This window comes from Gorilla gorilla, chromosome 18 (genome assembly GCF_029281585.2).
Source record: "Gorilla gorilla gorilla isolate KB3781 chromosome 18, NHGRI_mGorGor1-v2.1_pri, whole genome shotgun sequence".
Lineage (NCBI taxonomy): Eukaryota > Metazoa > Chordata > Mammalia > Primates > Hominidae > Gorilla > Gorilla gorilla.
In genome coordinates, this window is record NC_073242.2 from 121,432,825 (window position 1) to 121,447,582 (window position 14,758).

A 14,758-nucleotide genomic window follows, 5' to 3' on the forward strand; every position below is an offset into this window, starting at 1 on the left:
GCACACAGATGGGATTTGGGAATAGGTTTGGTTATCCAAGGAGCAGTGCTGAGCTCCTTGCTAATGGGATATGGGATGCTGGTGATTTCCAGGAAGTGAGCTCACAATGACTCAAGCTGCCACATACTGTTGATTGTGAAATGCCAGTTGAAGCATATGTCCTGCGAGCTTAGGGGTGCTACAAGTTGACCACTGCAGCAGTAAAGATGACTCTGAAGAATGGCGTGGGATGGATCCTTTCAGATGCACTTGAGCAGCGGTCTCCAACCACAGGGCCACAGAGCTGGAGGTGAGTAGCAGGCGAGTGAAGGGAAACTTCATCTGTATTTCTAGCCCCTCCCATCGCTTGCATGACCACCTGAGCTCCATGTCCTGTCAGATCAGCAGCAGCATTAGATTCTCATAGGAGCACAAACTCTGTTGTGAAGTGTGCATGTGAGGGATCTAGGTTGTGTAGTCCTTATGAGAATCTAATGCCTGATATTCTGTTACTGTCTCCCATCACCCCAGATGGACAGTCTAGTTGCAGGAAAACAAGCTCAGAGATCCCACTGAGTCTACGTTATAGTGAGTTGTAGAATCGTTTCATTATATATTACTATGTAGTAATAATAGAAATAAAGTGCACAATATACGTAATGCACTTGAATCATCCTGAAATTATTCCCTCACTCCCAGTCTGTGGAAAAATTGTCTTCCACACATTCACTCTGTTTTTTGGTAGAGGCAGGGTCTTAATATATTGCCCAGGCTGATCTCAAACTCCTGGCCTCAAGTAATATACCTCTCTCAGCCTCCCAAAGTGCTGAGATTACAGGCATAAGCCACCACCCTCAACCAAGACTTTCTTAAACCAAATAAAAATTAAGTGAGATTACTTGAGCCCAGGTGGTCAAGGCTGCAGTGAGCCTGATTGCACCACTGCACTCCAGCCTAGGTGACAGAATGAGACTGTCTCAAAAAATAAAATAAAATACAAATTAACCCTTTATGACATTCCCAGTAACTTCCTAAGTGTTCCCCAGAAGTCTTTGAATTCTGTTTAATTTTCATATAACATTTAAGACATTTAAGAATTTATGTCTGTCTGTGTCATCCGTTTATGTCAAAAGATGTCTTTTTGTCACTTCCAGCTGGATCTACCATGAAGGACTTCTGAATCCAGGAAGAGAGACTGACTGGGCAACATGTTATTCAGGTACAAAAAGATTTGGACTGTAACTTAAAAATGATCAAATAATAGTGCATGCATCAAGTGCAATGGGAAGCTCTTCTGGAGAGTGAGAGAAGCTTCCAGTTAAGATGACATTGAAGCCAAGTCCTGAAAGATGAGGAAGAGTTGTATGAGAGTGGGGAGGGAAGGGGGAGGTGGAGGGATGGGGAATGGGCCGGGATGGGATAGCGCAAACTGCCCGGGAAGGGAAACCAGCACCGTACAGACCTGAACGACGAAGATGGCGTATTTTGTTCAGGGAATGGTGAATTAAGTGTGGCAGGAATGCTTTGTAGACACAGTAATTTGCTTGTATGGAATTTTGCCTGAGAGACCTCATTGCAGTTTCTGATTTTTTGATGTCTTCATCCATCACTGTCCTTGTCAAATAGTTTGGAACAGGTATAATGATCACAATAACCCCAAGCATAATATTTCGTTAATTCTCACAGAATCACATGTAGGTGCCACAGTTATCTCCATTTTATGAATGGAGTGATGAAGCCTTAGGAATAATGAATGATTTGAGCAGGCTCACCTGGATATTAAGACTGAGTCAAATGTTGGGTCTGGTCTGACTTTAATGTTTGCTTTGTTCATGAGCACCACATATTGCCTCTCCTATGCAGTTAAGCAGGTAGGTGACAGAAAAGCCCATGTTTGTCTCTACTCACACACTTCTGACTGAATGTATGTATGGAGTTTCTACACCAAATTCTTCAGTGCTCTGGATATTAACTGGTTATCCCATGACTTTATTCTGACACTACCTGGAGTTAGCACAGACCCCACAAGTTAGGGGCTCAGTCCCACGAGGCCATCCTCACTTCAGATGCCAATGGCAAGTCCTAAGTTGTCACCATACTTTTGACCAACCTGTTACCAATCGGGGGTTCCCATAACTGTCTTCTTGGGTTTAATAATTTGCTAGAACAGTTTATGGAACTCAGAAAAACAGTTTATTTTCTTTTTTTCTGAGAGAGAGGGTCTTATTTTGTTGCCCAGGCTGGTGTGCAATGGTGCAGTCATAGCTCATTGCAGCCTTGATTGTCTGGGCTCCAGTGGTTCTCCCACCTCAGCCTCCCTAGTAGCCGAGACTACATGCCTGCACCACCACATCTGGCTAGTTTCTTTTATTTTTTGTATAGATGGGGTCTTGTTGTGTTGGCCAGGCTGGCCACAAATTCCTGGTCTCAAGTGATCCTCACACCTCAGCCTCTGAAAGTGCTGGGATTACAGATGTGAGCCACCACATCTGGCCAGTTCATTTCCTATTACTGGTTCGTTGTGAAGGATACATCTCAGAAACAGTCAATGAAAGAGACGTGCATGCTGGATGCAGTGGCTCATGCCTGTAACCTCAGCACTTTGGGAGGCCAAGGTGGGAGGATCGCTTAAACTCAGGAGTTTGAGACCAGCCTGGGCAACATGGTGAAAACCTGTCTCTATAAAAAATTAAAAAATAATAATAATAACCGGTGTGGTGTTGTGCACCTAGAGTTCCAACTACTAGGGAAGCTGAGATGAGAGGATACCTTGAGCTGGGGACTGGGGAGGCTTAGGTTACAGTAAGCTGAGATTGTGCCACTGCACTCTAGCTTGGACAAAAGAGCCTGATCCTGTCTCAGAAAAAAGAAAGATACCCAGGGCAAGTTAAGTTCGGAGGGGCACAGAGCTCCCATGCCCTCTGTTGAACATGCGACCCTCCCAGCATCTCCTGTGTCCAGCAACCCTGAAAGCTCTGCAAACCCCGTTCAGAGTGTTTATGGAGGCTTTATTATGCAAGCATGATTGATAAAATCTTTGGCTGTTGGTGATTAAGTCGGTCTCCAGCCCCTCTTCCTCCTGGAGTTCAGTGCATGAGGCTGAAAGTTCCAAGCCTCTTACCATGTGGTTGCGTGGTAATCAGCCCTCCTCTTGAAGAAATTTAGGAGCTTGCAGTCACCCAGTCATCTCAACAACATCCCCAAATGCATTCTTACCATGCTGGAGATCCCAAAGTTCTTAGAGGCTCTTGTGTTAGAAACCTGGGACCAAGACCAAATATTAAAACAAAAGATGTTCCTGTCACATCTATCACTGAGGTCTTTGTAAGAGCTTTAGAAGCTCTGTGCCAGGAACCAGGGACAGAGATTAAATATATATTTCTTTTCTTTTTTTTGAGACAGAATCTCCTGTGTCATCCAGGCTGGAGTGCACTGATGTGATCATAGCTCACTATAGCTTTGGCCTCCTGAGATCAGGCAATCCTCCCATCTCAACCTCCCAAGTAGCTAGGACTACACATGCATGTCACCCATGCCCAGCTCATTTTTGTAGAGTCAGAGTTTTGCCATGGTGGCCAGGTTGGCCGTGTTGGCCAGATGGGGTCTTCTTTTGTTGCCCAGGCTGGCCACAAATTCCTGGGCTCAAGTGATCCTCCCACCTCGTCCTTGTAGAGATGAGATTTAGTTATGTTGTCCAGGCTGATCTCAAACTCCTCGGCTAAATCGATTGTCTCACCTCAGCCTCTCAAGGAGCTGGGACTACAGGCGCGTACCACCATGTCGGGCTAATATTTATTTTTATTTTTTTCTAGAGGGGGTGGTCTCACTGTGTTTTTCGTGCTAGTTTCAAACTTCGGGCCTCAAGTGTTCCTCCTGCCTTGACCTCCCAAAGTGTTGGGATTCTGGGTGGGAGCCACCATGCCCAGCAATCACAAGGGTCTTTATAAAAAAAAAGAGAGTAGGAGATTCAGAATTGGAGCAGGAGATGTGGTGATGAAAGCAGAGGTAAGAGAGGGAGATTTGAAGATGCTTCACCTCTGGCTTTGAAGATGGAGTCAGGGGCCATGATCCAAGGAATGGGGGTGGCTTCTAGAAGCTGGAAAAGCCAAGGGAACATATTAGAGTCTCCAGAAGGAATGCAGCCCTGCTGACACCTTGACTTTAGCCTTAATAGACCTAGTTTGGGTTTCTGGCCCCTAGAACTGTAAGATGGTAGATTTGTGGTGTTTTAAGCCACTAAATGTAGGAAACTGCAAATTATGTTGCAGCAGCAAGAAGAAATGAACATGAAGCCAGGCATGATGGCTCATGCCGGTAATCCCAGCACTTTAGGAATTTAGGCAGGAGGATCACTTGAGGCCAGGAGTTCAAGACCAGTCTGGGCAACATAGTAAGACCTTGTCTCTACAAAAAATGAAAAAATTGGCCAGGCATGGTGGCTCACGCCTGTAATTCCAGCACTTTGGGAGGCCGAAGCGGGCAGATTACCTGAGGTCAGGAGTTTGACACCAGCCTGGCCAACATTGTGAAACCCCGGCTCTACTAAAAATACAAAAATTAGCTGGGTGTGGTGGCACACACCTGTAATCCCAGCTACTTGGAAGGCTGAGGCAGGAGAATCACTTGAATCTGGGAGGTGGGGGTTGCAGTGAGCCGGGATCGCACCGTTGCACTACAGCCTGGGCAAGAAGAGTGAAACTCTGTCTCAAAATAAAATAAAATAAAATAAAATACTAAAAAATTTAGCCAGGCATGGAGGCATGAACCTGGAGTCCCAGGTACTCGGGAGGCTGAGGTGGGAGGATCGCTTGAGCCTGGAAATTTGAGGTTGCAGTGAGCTGTGATTTCGCCACTGCACTCCAGCCTTGGTGACAGTGAGATCTTGAAAAAAAGAAAGAAGAAAGTAAAGAAAGAAGAAATGAGCATGGTGGGCATGGGGACAGATGGCAATGTTAAATAGAATGGTCAGGGGTGGCCTCCTAAGTGAAAATTGAGTAAAGATTTGAAGGAGGGGAAGGAGGTGGCCAAGGTGCTGAGGGAAGAGGATTGTAGGCAGAAACAATAGAATAAACTGTTTGAGGTGTGTCTCTGGCTCTGGAAGGAGGCCCATGGAGCAGATGGAGAGAGGAAGAGAATTAGGGGAGGGAGCCAGGGAGTTGCTGGGTGGGGATCAGTACAGATCACATAAGCCCTGGGAGGTTATTGGTGGGGCTTTGGCTTTTACTCTGACTGAGATGGGAACTGCGGGAGGGTTCTGAGCAGAGAGGCGACATGATCTGTCTCCCGATTTAAAAGCATTCTCTGGCTGCTGAGTTGAGAAAGACTGTGGGAAGATGTGATAGAAGCATGGGGGCCAAGCTTTGGCAACATCCAGGCGGGAGATGATGGTGGTCCTGACCAGGGTCGTGGTGGTGTTGAGAGATGGTCAGAGGGGAGAAGTAGGGGAGGAGGCCAGGGAGTTGCTGGGTGGGGATCTTTAGTAGATGTCGAAGACAATCAACAGGATTTCCTGACAGACTGAATATGGGGTGTGAGAGAAGGCAGTGGTCAAGGTTGAGTTTGATTGTTACTGAAATTATTAAGTAATTTTAAAAAACACTACTGCCTTTCCCAATCCTACCAAGTATGGGATGCTAGATTAAAGAAATCTCTTCAGGCTCATTGCAATGGCTCATGCCTGTAGTCCCAGCTCTTTGGTAAGCAGAGGTGCGAGTATATTTTAAGGGCAGGTGTTCAAGACCAGCCTGGACAACACAGCAAGATCTGCTCTTTACAAAAATATTTTTCAAAATTAAATAAATGTAGCTAGGCATGGTGATGTGTACTTGTAGTTTCAGCTACTCAGGAGGCTGAAGTGGGCAGATCTCTTGAGGTCAGGACTTTGAGGCCAGCTTGGGCAACATAGCAAGAACCCTCACTCTACAAAAAAATTTAAAAAATAACCAGGCATGGTGACACTCAACTGTACTACCAGCTACTGGGGAACTGAGGCAGGAAGATGGCTTGAGCCCAGGAGATCGAGGCTGCAGCGAGCTGTAAATGCACAGCTGCACTCCAGTCTGGGTGACAGAGCAGTACCTGTCTCACAATACAAATAAAAATACAAGTAAAATAATATCTCAAGTCAGAGCCTTTTGGCTCTGCAGCCCTTGAAACCCCTCAGCCGTGCAGTGGGGTTTGCATCGCTGGGAATGAGGAGACCCCTGCCCGGTGTTGTTGCCTGGCTAATCAGTATTTTAAAACATACATTAATCGGGGTGGGCGTGGTGGCTCACACCTGTAATCCCAGCACTTAGGGAGACCCAGGCGGGTGGATCACCTGAGGTCAAGAGTTCAAGACCAGCCTTGCCAACATGGTGAAACTCCTTCTCTACAAAGAAAATACAATAATTAGCTGCACATGGTAGTGGACGCCTGTAATCCCAGCTACTTGGGAGGCTGAGGTAGGAGAATCACTTGAACCTGCGGGGCGGAGGTTGCAATGAGCTGAGATTGAGCCACTTCACTCCAGCCTGGGCAAGAGAACAAGACTTTGTCTCAAAGAAAAAAAAGTATTATATCAACATGTAATGGTTTTATTATTAATATGTAATGAATATTAAATATTTTTAAAATCTTATATCAACATGTAATGGCTTTAATATGTGATGAATAATATTTAAAAATTTGGGTCTTATTTTCTAGTTTTAATATAATTATCTACAGAAAGAAATAGTCTTAGAGATCTTCAATAAAGTTAAAAAAGGTAAAGGGATGTTAGACCCCAAAAGATTGAAAATTTCTAGTTTACAAATATTCAGACTAAGCCACATACAGCTTGCTACTTGAACTACTTTTTTTCTTTGTTTTTTATTGTAGGAGATGGGGTCTCACCCTGTCACCCAGGCTTGAGTACAGTAGTGCTATCACAGCTCACTGCAGCCTTGAACTCCTGGGCTAAGGGTACTCCTACCTGAGCCTCCTGAGTAGCTAGGACTGTAGGTATACATGACGATACTTGGCTAATTTTTAAATTGTTTTGTAGACATGGGGTCTCACTTTGTTGGCCAGGCTGGTGTCAAACTAATGGCCTCAAGTGACCATTCCACCCCTGCCTCCCATCCTAGAGGTATGTGCCAGCACAAGGAACACTTGTTCAATTTTCTAAAGAAAAAATTTCTAAAGTAAGGCTGTGGGATGATGGCAGGAAGATAAAAGAAAAACAGAAGAATAAGTTAAAATGACTTATTCAAACATATTCTTTTGACAGCAAGAAGAACTTTTAGGATACACATTCCTTACAAACAAACAAACGGCAGATAAACAACGTTGTATAGGAACTTCAACACACACTGTACAATATTCCCACTTTGCTGACATAAGTTATGGAAATTTCGTGGTTTACTTGAGTGTCGCTACCAGTATTTTGCTTCTCTGATGATTTTTATCAACTTCCTCATCTGTTAACTTCCCTCCAAGTTATGTCATGTCACGACATACTGCCGCTGCACGAACATGACCAGTGTCTTCCTATTAAACATGTAGAATGCTTTCCTAATTTCTCTTTTTACTCTCTGTCTTTGTGTTCTGCATTTTCCTTACTTTTATTGTCAGAAACTCCAGAAAGTCAGTCGTACTAATTTATCACGATTTGCTTTATTAATTTATACTTTGCTTATATGGAATTTTGCCCAACAGACCTCATTACAATTTCTAACCTGTTTTATTTTGTTTTTTTTTTCTGAGACAGGGTCTCCCTCTGTTGTCCAAGGCTGGAGGGTAGTAGTGCTATCGCAGCTGACTGCAGCCTCAACCTTCCAGGCTGAAGCGATCCGCCCATCTCAGTCTCCCAATTGGCTGAGACTACAGGTGCTTGTCACTATGCCCAACTAATATTTGGAATTTTCGTATAAGTGGATTCCAGAGGGGTGACAGCGAAACACGAGTAAGCATGGATTTTGGTATATGCAGAGATGGGGGGGCTGGAACTAATTCTGTATACTGAGGGACGGCGACTGTATATGTTTTTACAATTACGCTGTAGGACACATACTGTTGCATAGCCTTGAAAATAATAATTTTTAATGGAGTGGAATAATAATAATAATATTGCTAAAAGTAGCAGCTGGCCAGGTGTGGTGGCTCACACTGGTAATCACAACACTTTGGGAGGCTGAGGCAGGAGGATGGCTTGAGGCCAAGAGTTTGCGATAGGCTTGGAAACAAAGGGGGAGTCACCATCCCTACAGAAAAATACATGAATTAGCCTAGTGTGGTGGCATGTTCCTGTAGTCCCAGCTACTTGGGAGGCTGAGGTGGGAGGATCACTTGAGCCCAGGGAGGCTGAGACTGCAGTGAGTCATGATCAGGCCTCTGCACTCCAGCCTGGGTGACAGAGTGAGACCCTGTCTCAAAACAACAAAAAAGTAGCAGCTAACATCAACTGACCTTTTATACCAGGTGCCTATTGATACCATGGTTTAATTTCTTAGAACTGTTTCTTATTTCACTTACCAACTCTGTCTTCAGTTACTCCCAGATTTTTACTGTGTGTGTACAGATGACCTTTTGTTTAGATTGAATTGTCTCCCCAGAAGTAAGATTACTGTGAAACATGGTGAATGGACATTCTCATTACCCTTGATGTAAATTGACAGGGTTTTGGGTGCCTCCCAGCTATAATCTTAGCACTTTGGGAGGCTAAGAGAGGAGGATTGCTTGAGGCCAAGAGTTGGAGGAGGCAGTATGGCAGTATGGTGAGACCCTGTCTCCATTATTTTAAAAAAATGACAGGCTTTACCCGGGAAGGCTTATACACAATGTAAACACCCCTCATAGTATAAGAAAGTGCCCATTTCACTGCACCTTTGCCAGCACAGGGTATTATAATTTAGTAAGTCATTTTTTGTTTGATTATTTTAAATAGACAAAAGACCTCCTGTTACTTTACTTGTCACATTTCAACATCTTTCCTCAGCTTATTAGCTCTATCTCTTTTCTGTCTGTAAACGGTTGTTGTTGTTTTGTTCTTTGAGACAGGGTCTTGCTCTGTCACCAGGCTGGACTGTAGTGGCATAATCATGCCTCGCTGCAGCCTTGAACTCCCAGGCTCAAACTTCAGCATTCCGAGTAGCTGGGACTACAAGTGTGCACCACCACTCCCAGCTAACTTTTTTCTTCTTTTGGATAGAGACAGGGTCTCACTGTGTTGTCCAGACCGGTCTCTAGCTCCTGGCCTTAAGCAATCCTCCCGCATTAGCTTCTCAAATTGCTGGAATTTCAGGCATGAGCCACCATGCCTGGCCTGGGCTAGTCCTGTATTCTCTAGAGTTCTCTTTACTTTGTGCTAGCCAATCTCTCATTATGCTGTTCACCTGTTATAATGAATAATTCTCCGTATTAAATTTTACCACTTTAAGCTTTTGAGTGGTTTATGCTTCCTGATTGGACTCTGACTAATATGTTAGGAAGGGTCCCAGGAGATAAACCCACACAGATGGGATTTGGGCATAGGTTTGGTTTCCCAGGGGGCAGTGCTGAGCTCTTTGCTGGTGGGAAATGGGATGCTGGTGATTTCCAGGAAGTGACCTCACAATGACTCAAGCTACCACTTACTGTGGATTGTGATGAAATGCCAGCTGAGGCACATGCCTTGGGAGCTAAGTGGTTGCTGCCCTTGACCACTATGAAGACTGGTGTGGGAAGGGTCGCTTTGGATGCACTTGAGCAGGGGTCCCCAACCCCTGAGCCATGGAGCTGTAGGGAGCCACACAGCAGGAGGTGAGTGGTGTCGAGTGAGGGAGTGAGGGAAGCTTCGTCTGTATTTACAGCCACTCCCCTTTGCTCACATTCCCGCCTGAGCTCCACCTTCTCAGATGAGCAGCAGCATTAGATTCTCATAGGAGAACCCACCCTGTTGTGAACCGTGCATGTGAAGGATCTAGGTTGCGTTGTCCTCATGAGAATCTAATACCTATTGAACTGTCACTTTGTCCCATCACGCTCAGGTGGGACCATCCAGTTTCAGGAAAACAAGCTTAACACGCCCACTGATTCTACATTATGGTGAGTTCTATAATTATTTTATTATATATTGGATATCTAATAAATATATATTTATTATATATATTAATATGTTAAATATATTAATATATTAAATATATTATTATATATTGTAATAATGGAAATAAAGTGCCTAATAAATGTAAATGTGCTTAAATCTTTTGGCCCAGCTCCTACTTCCCGGCAGCCTCTCCAGGCCCAGAACTTTCTCCAGTCAGCCTCTACAGACCAAGTTTATGACTCACAATGGCCTATTTAGGCCCATACCCCACCTCATGGCAGTCTCCGCAGATGAGCCTACTGCCTCACAACAGCCTCCACAGGCACAGCTCCATCGTTACAATGGCCTCTTTAGACCCAGCTCCTGCCTCCCAGCCTTCTCTCCAGGCCCTGAGCTTTCTCAAGTCGACCTCACCAGGCCCAGCTCATGCTTCTTTGCAGCCTCTCCAGGCCCAGCTCCTGCATCTTGGCCCCTCCAGGCCCAGCCTCTGCCTCCCGTCGGCCTCTACAGTCCCAACATCTACCTCACAGTAGATTCTTCAGGCCCAGCATCTGCCTCACTGTGGACCCCCCAAGCCAAGCTCCCAACCTTTCAGCAGCTTCTACACACCCAGCTCCCGCCTGCCAGTGGCCTCTTCAGGCCCATGGGGCTCATTCCTCACAACAGCCTTTCCAGGCCCAGTTTTTCCCTTCCGGCGGCCTCTCTGGGCTGAGAACCTCCTCAAGTCGGCCTCTCCAGACCACTTGCACCCTCCGGGCGTCCTCTCCGGTCCAAGCTCCTCTTCCTGGCTGTGTCTCCAGGCCCGACTCCTGCCTCTCAACAACCTCTTTGGACTCAGTGCCTACCCATCTCCTGGCGGCCTTGGTCGGCCCACAGCTTCCTCAAGCCACGCTCCAGGCCCAGGTCAGGCCTCACGGTGGCCTCTCCAGGATGAGCTCCTGCCCTCCGATGGCACCTACAGGCCCCAAATTGTCTCCGGTCGGTGGGCTTCTCCACGCCAAGCTTGGGCGTCCCAGAGACCTCTGTAGGCCCAAGTTGTCCTGAAGTTGGCATCTCCCGGGCCTGCCTCCCAGCAAGTAAGCAAGCTCTTTTGGCTCAACTCCTGCCCAGCTCCCAACCGCCTTTGTAGGTCCCGAACTTTCTCCAGCCAAGTACTTCGGGCCTAATTCCTGCCGCCCGGTGGCCTGTACGGGCCCAGCAATGGTTGGAGAGTGGCCTCTGCAGGTCCCACTCTTGCCTCCCAGGGGCCTCTCCAGGCCCAGCTCTTGCCCCCACGGTGGCCTCCCAGGGCCAAGTCCCTGCCTGCCTCCCAGCAGCCCGCGTGTGGCCCAGCTCCTCCCTCACTGTGGCCTGTTGATGCCCATGCCTCTGGTACCCTGCTCAGAGGCATGAGCCCCTGCCACACACTGGCTCCTCCCACGCTGAGAGAGGTCAGCGTGAGCCCCTTGCCTCACACCGGCCCCTCCCACGCTGACAGAGGTCAGCCTGAGCCCCTTGCCTCACACCGGCCCCTCCCACGCTGACAGAGGTCAGCCTGAGCCCCTTGCCTCACACCGGCCCCTCTCACGCTGACAGAGGTCAGCCTGAGCCCCTAGCCTCACACCGGCCCCTCCCAGGCTGACAGAGGTCAGCGGGAGCCCCTAGCCTCACACCGGCCCCTCCCATGCTGAGAGAGGTCAGTGTGAGCCCCTTGCCTCACACCGGCCCCTCCCACGCTGAGAGAGGTCAGCGTGAGCCCCTGCCTCAACAGGCCACAGTGAGGGAGGAGCAGGGTTGCACGCAGGCTGCTGGGAGGCAGGCAGCGACTTGGGCCTGGGAGGTCGTGGTGGGGCGAGAGCTGGGTCTGGAGACACCCCTGGGAGGCAACAGTGGGGCCTACAGACTCTGTTCTCCAGCCGGAGCTGGGACTGTTCAGGTACTGGGAGGCGGGATGTGGGTCTGAAGAGCTTGGTTGCAGAAACTTCGGGGTGTACAAACGCAGGCGGGAGCTGAGCCAAAAAAGCTTGTTTGCTGGGAGGCGGGAGATGCAACCAGGAGAAACAGCTGTGCCTGCAGAGGCCGCCATGTGGGAGGCGGAGGCCGGGCCTCCTCAAATCGGCCTCTCCAGACCCACTTGCAGCCTCCCGGCGTCCTCTCTGGGCCCAGCTCTTCCTCCCGGCTGTGTCTCCAGGCCTGACTCTGGCCTCCCAACAACGTCTTTGGACTCAGCTCCTGCCCAGCTCCCAGCGGCCCTGGTAGGCCCACCACTTCCCGAAGCCAAGCTCCCCAGGCCCAGCTCAGGCCTCACGGTGGCCTCTCCAGGCTCAGCTCCTGCCCTCCGATGGCAAGGTCAGTGGGCTCCTCTAGGCCCAGCTTGGGCCTGCCGGCGGCCTCTGCAGGCCCCAATCGTCCTGAAGTCGGCCTCTCCAGGCCCAGCTCCGGCCTCCCGGCGGCCTCTGCAGGCCCAAGTCGTCGTCAAGTCGGCCTGGAATTGGGCCTGGAAGAGCAGCAAGTCGGCCTCCCCGGGCCCAGCTCCGTCCTCTCGGTGGCCTCTCCAGGTGCAAAACTTCCTCGAGTCAGCCTCTCCAGGTCCAGCTCCTCCTGCCTCCCAGTGGCCTCTTTCAGCCCAGGCCAGCTCATGGCTCTTGCCGGCCTTCCCAGGCCCCGCTTTTGACTTTTGGTGGCCTCTTCAGGCCCAGAACTTGACCTCCAGTGGGCCTTTGCAGGCCCGGCCTCCTGCCTCTCGAAGGCCTGCACGGGCCTGGACTCACAGCGGACTCACAGCGGACTCTCCATGCCCAGCTAGCTCTCGCCTCATTGTGGCCTCCCGAGTCCAAAGCTCCTGCCTCTCGGCCGCTTCGGCAGGCCCAGCTCCCGCCTGCCAGTGGCCTCTTTAGGCCCAGCTCATTCCTCACAATGGTCTTCCGAGGCCCCGTTTTTCCCTTCCGGCAGCCTCTTGGCCTCTAATTTGTTTATCTTTTGTGTATAAATCCCAAAATATTAAATTTTGGAATATTTCCGCCATTATGTAAATATTTTGGTAGGTGATTTATTTGGGGTGAGTTTCTGCACCAAGCCCGAATTTTTTTATTTTATTTTACTTATTATTTGGTGTTAAACAGGTTTAATGACGGTCATGGCAACTTTTTGGCACAGTGAAAAATATCGCCCATGATCAACGTGTTCTGTTCTGGGGAAGGGGGCAAAGGCAGGGTGAATCACTTTCTGAAAAAGTATAGCTCAAGTTGGGAGTGCAGAGGGAATGGGGAGAAAACCCTCCCGCTGCCTGTGTCGAAGTGCAGGAGCCCCCACCCCCATACTCACCTGAGTCCAGCCCCTCTGGAGAAAGAAGGGGTGCATGAACTCCCCCTAGTCCGCAGGCACCTCCCTGTGGCCCAAGGCCCTCTTCACACTCCATCTTGTAGCCCCAACAGGAGCTATTTTCTGAAAAGTGAAAAGCTCTGAAGGTCCCACAATTCATGGTATGTACACCTCCCTCACCAGGGGCTGCAAAGTGGCCTGGAGCTCCATACTGAGTAGAAGTCTTTGGGCCAGAGTCAGCATCTGGCTGACGGTCCGGATATCCTGGTTGGAGTGACCCTGGTGCTCCCTGCCAGGGCCTGGTGCCGCTTGCTGAAGATCATGACCGCCACTCATGGGCCACCGGATGTGGTCCTTGTCCCATTTGTTGGGGCTGCGTCCATCCTTCTCAGAAGATGAGTCCTGTTACTTGCGCAGGGCACTGAGGGACTGGGCCTGACATCATCTGAGTGGTAGAGGCAACTGAGTGTCAGGAGACATGATGGAGAGGAAAGCATCATCATGGTCATTCTCTGTCTCACTGTTCAGCAGGGACTCCCCTGAGGGGTCCAGGGCTCCTCCTCCATGGTGGGAGGTGAGCTTTTACCAGGTTCCACCACCCCCAAAGTGTGTGGGGTTGCGGGCCCTGGGCTTTCAGGGCAGGTGGCTCCAGGGGGCCGCCCAGGGTCAACAATCCCTGTCCCACCTGGTGGACGCTCATGAGCAACAGCTGCCAACTTGGCAGGTTGTTTTCTCTGGTTGGAGGCCACTGAGTGACTGGCAGGTTGCTGGGCCTCGTGTGGCTGCAGGGAGGGGTGAGGAAGGGGATGGAGTACCAGGGGAACACGGCCACAGAGTGACCTTCCACATTCCTCCACACGAACATGCTAACGCCACGGGAGGCCTCACTGAACGCAGGCCTGGGGGCCGAGTACTTGGTCTGGGCAGGGGGTTCCTGGCAGGGGCTCACACCTCCTCGCCCCCTCCTCAGCCAAGGTGGCTTGAGCCCAGAGAAGGGGAGGTTGGAGAGGAGCAGAAGGCCAGGCCTCAAGTTTTGTTTTTTTTGTTTGTTTTGTTTTTTGTTTTTGAAATGTAGTTTGACTCTTGTCACCCAGGCTGGAGTGCAGTGGCACGATCTCAGTGGCCTTCATACCTGGCTAATTTTTTGTATTTTTACTGGAGGTGGGGTTTTGCCATGTTGGCCAGGCTGGTCTTGACCTCCCGACCTCAGGTGATCCACCCACCTCAGCCTCCCAAAATGGGATTACAGGCATGAGCCACCGCTCCCAACTTCATTCATTTTTACTTGAAAAACTCCGTTAAGCATTTTTTTAAGGTAGACCTAGTGGTCCTGAATGCCCTCAGCTTTGTTTGTCGAGGAAACACGTTATTTCTTTTTTCTTTCTGAAGGACAGCTTTGTCAGACATAGTATTAGTTGCTGGCAGTTTTTTTCTTTC

General features: G+C 49.1%; 1 long non-coding RNA gene and 1 pseudogene across 1 annotated transcript; both read left to right on the forward strand.

Annotated features, from left to right (window-relative positions):
* The first annotated feature begins 295 nt into the window (after positions 1 to 295).
* LOC129527431 (uncharacterized) lies at positions 296 to 7,700 on the forward strand. The gene is made up of 3 exons (XR_008672400.1): positions 296 to 567; positions 1,134 to 1,198; positions 6,838 to 7,700. It is a non-coding gene; the product is annotated as an uncharacterized lncRNA (long non-coding RNA).
* A 4,111-nt stretch (positions 7,701 to 11,811) lies between these two features.
* On the forward strand, positions 11,812 to 13,033 carry LOC129527428 (putative uncharacterized protein FLJ44672; annotated as a pseudogene).
* The last annotated feature ends 1,725 nt before the right edge of the window (positions 13,034 to 14,758 follow it).